The sequence below is a fragment of the Coffea eugenioides genome, unplaced genomic scaffold, assembly GCF_003713205.1.
Source record: "Coffea eugenioides isolate CCC68of unplaced genomic scaffold, Ceug_1.0 ScVebR1_3317;HRSCAF=4512, whole genome shotgun sequence".
Lineage (NCBI taxonomy): Eukaryota > Viridiplantae > Streptophyta > Magnoliopsida > Gentianales > Rubiaceae > Coffea > Coffea eugenioides.
This window is the reverse complement of record NW_020863882.1, coordinates 8,253-16,493: the sequence shown is the minus strand read 5'-3', so window position 1 is coordinate 16,493 and position 8,241 is coordinate 8,253.

Below are 8,241 nucleotides of genomic sequence, written 5' to 3'. Positions count from 1 at the left end.
CAGCTCAAGGGTTTTAGTTCCAAAATTGCTCATCTACATAAGCCATGTACAAATATGTGTGCAAATTAGGGTTTAGAGCGAGTGCGATAAAGTACACCCTCGTCTAAGTACCCTCTTCATACATATCGAAACACATAAGCAACTAACATACAAAAGCGGCCTGAATACTTACCCAAAAGACAAAAGTAGTACAAAAGCGGAAATCACTTCGTTTGTTGGCTAGTAGTGGGCCCCATCGGCCCCACCTAGTTCACCACCGTCTGAAATCGAAGATTGTGTCACAATATATCACAAACGGCTACTAACATACGTAAAACAAGCAAAACGGCAAAATTGGCACGCGCAAGTGCGAAAACGGCAAAAAGGGGCACACGCGCGCGCGCGGAACGGCAAACGGGACGGCCAAATCTGCCATCTCAAACCGTTTTGGTCGAAAGTTAGGCTAGGGGTATCGGATCAAGGTGAGAGAGACACCGTTTCGAAGCTATGAGAAAGGGCTACAATTTTCGTAAAGACACCTTAACCTAGATCTGAATAGGTATAGGTCAATAGTGCCAGCCGTTTCATGGCGGGTTACCAAACAGGCCCTGTTTACAAGGCCGTACCTCACGGTTCAAAAATCGAAATCAAGAAATTCCAGAGGCGTTAGAAAGCTGAGACATAAGGCTAAAACTTTGATGTTTTGGCTAAGACCTGAATCCATTCAGAACAGAACGAAAATCGAGTGTCAAAATACCCGTCAGAACTGTCCAAATACAAGGCAGTTCTGACGATCGATATTGTTTTGATCATAACAGAGGCTACGGAACTCGGATTTCGACGTACTTTATACCGTTTCGAAGCTGAGACCAAGATATAAATTTCTTATGAAGGATTCGACACCCAGATCGTACGGGATCAAAACGGAAAAATGCACGGCAGAAACTGAAATTCAAAACGTACACAAACGGACGTCTAAAACAGGTCTGAGGGTTTTGTCTATAACTCAGAATACATTAATCCGTTTGACCTGCAATTTTACAGGTAGATTCAACACTTAAAAGGCTACAACGTTGAAGAAGGCCACTTAACCCAGTTTCGAGTATAACTAGGTCAAAACTGTAAGATACTAAACCAGAATCGTAAAACAGGTGAACAAACCGTAACTTGGTACAAACAGCATAACTCAGCCTACTTAAGTCCAAATTCAGAAATTCCAAAGGCATACGAAAGCTTAGAAACAGGGATACATTTAATCAGAAGACTGGAACGACCAATTCTGAATAAATCCTATCCAAAATCACCAATTACAAGTGCAGTTCTTACATTCGGACAAAACCAGAACAGCAAGGGTATTTTCGATATTTCTCATGCTACGTTACTCCGATTGACCTGAAATTTTACAGGCACCTATAAAATGTCATTCCCTACAACTTTCATGTTTTAAGCCAAGGCCAATTCGGCCTCTATCTAGGACTAAAATTTTCGGACAGAATGAAGAACCAAGAAACCCCAATTTTCCAGATTTCATTCAAAACAGAAATTACTTGCAATCTTCCACTTTTTCCACCATCTAGCATCATTACATACCATTTCCAACCATCATATATAGCCACACAATCATGCTTATATTAAAACAGAAAAAATCCCAATAAATATAAAACTTCACTAAATCATCCACAAATCAAGATATAAGCCATAATCTTTCATCTCTTAACACCACTAAGCATGAATTAAGCTTCATTAGGTGAAGGAGAGAGTTCATTCATTACTCACCTAGTAAAACAAGAGAGAGGGAGTTGCTTGTCACCTTAGCTTCCACAAACACTTCACCAATCAACTTACTAATACCAAATGAAGAGGTTTTATGGAAGGAATTCAAGATTAACCGGTTAGTTTATGAGATTGAGCAAGATTAGGACAAGGAATTGAGAGAGATTTTTCTTTCTTCCTTTGGAGAGAATTTCGGCCAAGAGAGAGAAAAGAATGAGGAAGATTAAGCTTCATTTGTCTTATAAGAAGGTTGGAAAAATAAGAATTAATTCTAGCCACAAGTTTGGTTAACACTTGGTTGAATCACAACCACACAATTTTCTCTCTCTTGTTGCATTTTGAACCACTAATTTTCGGCCAATAAGAAGCTAAGAGGGGGAAGATATTTTGTTCTATTAGTGAGAAACTTGTATAGCAAGTAAGTGGTGGTCAAATGGTGCGTTCAATCGGTAATGCGCGGGACCCGCCGGTTCGCGCCGTTTTTTCTTAAAACACACGTACTAGGGTTTTTTTACTTCCTATTCACTAACCTTATCTTATTGCTCCTAATCATATTTTATTTCTCACTTAAAAGTCACCTTTAATCACCAAATTTGATCCTTGCTCCGTTCCGAAAATTCATCCGGCGAAAAATCGCGAAAACCCTAATTTACTCCAATCTTGAAAACGAAGAGTGAAACCCTACTTTCTAGGTTTATTTACACTTATTGTGGAGTACTTGAGTAGGAGGATCATATTAAATAAATAATTTTCAAATAAAAGGAATTTTAAGAAAAGTGTGATGAATTTTACAATTCCATATAATAAAATTAGGGTTTTGAGTCAAATATAAGGGATTTAAACATGGTCACAAGTAAACTTGGGTTTTGATTAAAATTTTAGGGTTTCTAGTCTTTTAAAATAAAATAAGGTTTTAAATCAACCCCAAAGAAATAACTTTAGTATCTTCCTTGAAACAAAATAATGTTTTAAAATAAAATGAACTAAAGAAACCGTAAAACAATAGCATCTTAAAAGTTGGGGTGTCACAATCTCCCCCACTTAGGACAATTTCGTCCTCGAAATTGCAATCAACGAGCTAAGGGTTGAAAAACTCGAAATAATCAAAAGATCAAAAGGTGTACATATATATACAAGTCACGCCAAAATGTACGCAATATAATGCACCATATACACCAAGAGACATTTCAAGTTAGACAAAGCCAAGTGCAGCAAGTACTATAGATGCAGGTATTAACATACCACAAGTAAATGACATGTAGGGACAATACAAGGGCAAATGAAAGAAACGCGACTTGTCGTCCCACACTCAGTGAAAACCACCCTCGTCCGGTTTCTTACTCCACTTCCCAAGGTGCCCGTTGATGTCTTGTACTCACTCTAGCCGGACAAAGCCTGTTCATATTCCCAAAATGCAAGTCTCAAATACTTAACAGCGCCTAAACTTTGGAGTACTCAGGCACAAGAATCCGAAATAAGATAATTCACATCTCGAGCTGCAGTCCCAAGAGTAAACTATCTACAATCGAAATTCCTACCCGACATACCTATCTATGATCCTTAGATACCATGAAAGAGATTTAAGGCCTATAACATTTATGATCCATAATTTATGCTCGAACGAACACTTAGTCCTTCATACTTATTTACCACTTAGTCCAGGGTCACTCCGCGCAGAAACCACGCAAAACAGGCTCTAGGTTTTATCCCTCAATTGCTTAACTTTCAAATCACATCGAATCCCACAGTCCGGCATCCTAAACTTCAAGCCTAGGATACACTACAGGAATCTGAAGCCTAAGCTCTGATACCAACTGTGACGACCCCACTTCTCCCAAGGGCGAACCCAAGGGTATCGGCGGGCCGCCTGCCTAGCTCGCGCCAGGACTCAAAACTTAAAGTTCGAAAGAGCACTAAATACAATATATACAAACCCAAAAGAGTTATAATTACATTCTCCAAAAGTATCGAGTCAAACCACCAAAACAAAAACAAACATCCTAACTGTTCAACTAATACAAGCCAAACTAACTATACTAGTATACGAGCCAAAAGTCCCCGCGTCGGCCCCTGCTAAGGAAAACAAAAGGAATGGGGTAAGCTATATGCTTAGTAAGTAAACAGGGGCGAAAGCGTAAATTTCACGTAACAGTTACACAATAAGAGTAAAGCAAAAGCAGAAAAGTAACATCACATGATAAGGATACAGGTGGCTCCAAAGCCAAGTTGTTGCCATGCGTGACCTCCTGTCGACACTCCGTCGACCATACATAAGGTCCGTAGAACTCCACTTGTACACCTGTCGCGCCCCACTTTTCGATTGAATGAATCGTGATGTGTGTGTGAAGTGTGGTGTGAACGTGTGCAAAATGAAAAGTAAAAAGGCCATGGGACTTTGGAAAGCGACGATTTGGCCAAATGAAATTTTAAAAAGGGTTTTTAGATATGAAAACGGAGTCGCCACTTGGTATAGATTTGGGGTGTACCAAGTCACCCAAAAAGTGTTTTTTAAAGACAAAGTAGTAAAACCCTTTTTAAAACGACTCCTAGTCCACGTAATCCAAAGAAAAAGGTTCGGGGGTCACGTTTGACAAAGGGGAAGGCAAGGATAGAATCCAAGGCACCCCTTTGACCTAGCCAAGGCTAGTTGCGCGACTTAACCAATTTTTTCTAATTTTTCTACCCAAGGTATGTATCGCGTATTGGATATGTCTATATGAATGCAAAGACCTAGACCTAGGGGGATTGGGGGAAATTTCTCTTCAAAGGGTGAGTGGTGCCAATCACATTAATTGTGAAGCCCAATAATGACCCTTTTGGAGAGGTCACACCTAAACCTAAATGACGTGAAAAATGAGTGGAATGCATGCCATGTGAAAGTGTGAGTTTGTGTGAAGTGAGAAAAATGATAAAAGTAATATGATAAGAGTGAAGGTGTGCAAATGTAGATGAAAGTACTCGTGTGCGAGTGAAGATAAAATGCTCGTGTGCAAGTGGAGACAAAAAAGTGTTCGTGTGCAAGTGGAGAAAAAAAAGTGTTCGTGTGCAAGTGAAGGTGATAAAAAGGTGCATGTGTGCAAATGAGACAAAAGTGAAAGTGTAATGATAGAGTGGATTGAGAATGCATGAGCCTAGGGAATTCATGCATATTGGGTACGGGGAGACCTAAATCGTGACTTGATTTTCCCTTTGATTAGAAGGCGAAACTAGCGTGCTAAGGCTATCGAGTAGCCACACTCGCTCGTTTCCCTTATCGGAAGGGGACTCTCACACAAATGTACCCTATAACTAGTATGAGATGCAAAAAATCCTAAAATGAGGGGAAAAGGGGCTCGAGGAGCATGCCAGATGATAAAACTAGGAAAAATGCATGATACGTAGTGATCAGGCAAATAATGCACTAATGAAAGACAAAGGAAAAATCCTATTGGGTCTAGCGTTGGACTAGCCCTTTCTATGAATTCCTAATGAAACAATGAGCCACAACTAGCATTGGACTAGTGTGGTGACGTACATTCATCCATCACATTCATTCATGCTATAGAAAGCGAGTAGACATGCCAAACACGTATAAACACATAGCACATAACATTTAGCATGCTCGACTAGATGCAAAGCCCTAACAAAGCAATTAAACAGGTAGCAACAAAAACAAGCAACCAAGGGGAAGGGGAAATGGACCAGATGCTCTCCGAGCCCTATCTATTACAAGCCAAGAGGTGTACACATACCCCATAAAACTTAAATAAAAGCAACCAAGGGGAAGGGGAAATGGACCAAATGCTCTCCGAGCCCTATCTATTACAAGCCAAGAGGTGTACACATACCCCATAATGAATAACTTAAATAAAAAGCAAAAGTAAATAAATAAATGCAAAGAATTAATGAAAGGCAGGGAAAGCAAAATAGACATGCATATTCACATAGCACGTAGGAGCACGTAGGAAAAATAAACTCAAGAGTGTAGAAGTTACCTCCCTTGCAATGGAAATCGATTAAATGAGATATTAGCTTCAAAACAATAAAAAGGTCAAGGTGCCAATTTATTTGGGAAAATTAAAGAAAATAGGCAAACACAAGCTCACTTGGTCATAAATCCCCTAAAGTCATGACTTAAGTGTAATTGAAACAAAGCATAGTAGCCAATTGAAACAAACAAACAACGAAAATGTAGAATTAAAAGCTACCAAGGGCCAAATTGAGGGAATCATTTAATTGATTGGGCCATAGTGAAACAAAAGGGAACTTGGGGGGTTGGAATGCAATTTTCAAAAGTTTTCCCATGCAAAATGCGTACAAAAGCTGTGAAACGTTCTGCAACAAGAAATATTTGTAATGAATGCATTCTGTAACCAGAAAATGCAGCCGCAACATTCATTTTCACACCTTGATTTCGACCCTTTTGCTCAAGAACACTTCAATCCACATCAAAACCTTAATCTAAAACCAGATAATCAGTAACATTCAGCATTCCACCCTACAAAAAACTGGAATTGAGATCATGCAAGACAAGTTTTCCTCAGAAGTGGTTCTCTCCATTACTGATTCTTTACCCAAAAGATTCGATCATGCAACTAGATAACAAGAAGACAGCTCGGGGTGAGCGCGTACATGGTATACCCATTAAGCTACAAGTGAATCAAACACTTCAAATGAAACCTGGACTACAACAAACAAAGGAAGGAAACGGATCTGTCCAGAATTTCGTGCATCAATCTGAATGCGAAGCAAACTAAATTCCAGGCAACATGACCACCCCACATTCCTTCTATTTCTATCGAATGCAGCAATGCAACTATGAAAACACATTGAAAATGCCAACAAGACTGGGTAAACATGTTCATGATAGACCAACTCAACAACACACCAAACATGGACTTCAAAATGAATCAAACTTTGGCAATGAAAGAAATATTGCTGCAATATAACAGGTTTCTTAGATGCAAACCTAAAGCAACTAACATGTCATTCAATCAAAACCAATGCAATCCGAAACTGAAGACCACCACAGAATTCAGCAAACCAATCAACTGAACATGAGGTAAAGAAGATTCCAGCAATCTTTATGCAAATGTTACAAGGAAAATTTCTGCAACCGAAGAACACGCGCCTGCAACTTTCATCTGCAAGTACCGAATCTAGACCCAACATCCAATCATCCAAACTTCAAGCTAAGCAAACACAACAAAAACTTGACATCCGAACAAGCCAAACATAGCAAGAGATCATGCACATATTGAATCTGAATCATGCAATACCCACGGATGAAAGTGGCTGCAACTACAAAAGAAAACTTGCTGTACTTTTCGTTCAACCATTTTACAGCTCCAAGACACTTTCGGCCAGCCAGATCAACATGGAAAAGGAAGAGTATCATGCAAGCAGTAACTAGAGGGAGCAACGCCCGCAGGTTTAAAGAATCAATCTAAGCAAGACTCCATTTTTCTGCAGTAAAGCTTCGGGTTGTTCTTTCCAAATTGGCACATAAACATAACCAAGAAACATGCAGCTTGCTAGACCAGAATCCACAACATTTAAGTAAATGAGAAACCCATAATACAACAAAAAAATGACAGCAAAAGGCAGCAGCTTTGGGCTGTGGAATGAAAAGAAACGCACGAAGACAACATATGCCTAGCAATCAAATCCTCTACGTAAGAGCTCAGAACGTCTAGTTGCGCAGACCAGATTTCATATGAAAATAGCCAAGAACAAGGGTTAATGACTACCTGTTCACTGCCTGGATTCGATGAAGATATCGACGACCGAACCTGACTCTGGGTTTCCACCTTGGATCTCCTTTTCCGCTTACTCTTTCTCGAATCTCTGATCTTGCCCAGCCCTTTTGCTGCTAGCTCTCTCCTTCTTCTTATTTTTTCTGGTGGCTCTTTTCTGTCTCGTCACTCAACCTTCCCCTTTCGTTCCTTCGTTAATCCACAGCCGCCACCAGAAGCAATCTTCTGACCTTTCCCTTTGTCTAGTTCTCGCTCACGACTCACTCTCTCGGTTTTTTCCCTTTTGCTCCAGTTTTTCTGTTTTTGCTTTCTCTCTCCCCCGCGGATCCTCCCTTTTCTTTCTTTTGTTGCCTTCTAAACCTCCTCCACTCTCTCTCGGTTCTCTTTCTTTTCCTGATGCAGCCGTCACTCCCCCTCTCCCGTTCTGGTTTTTCTTTTCTACCGCCGCTCACTGCTGGAACTCCCCCTTTTCTTCTCTTGCGGCTACCCTCAAATGCAAAACCCCTTCTCCAAACCCTTCATCCTACCCCCCCTTCTTCTAGATTCCTCTCCTTCCAGGTGTCCTAGGCACCTGGCCTTTGTAGCTAAATTTTACCCCCCAAGGACTCCCTGCAATTCTTCTTGCAAGCTGCGGCAACACGCAGCTTTTGGCATGCGTGACTTTTTTTTTTTTTTTTTAATAATTTTAACAAAAACAAAAGTAAAACTAAATAATAATAACTAATTAACAGAATTGACAAAAACCAAGTAAAAA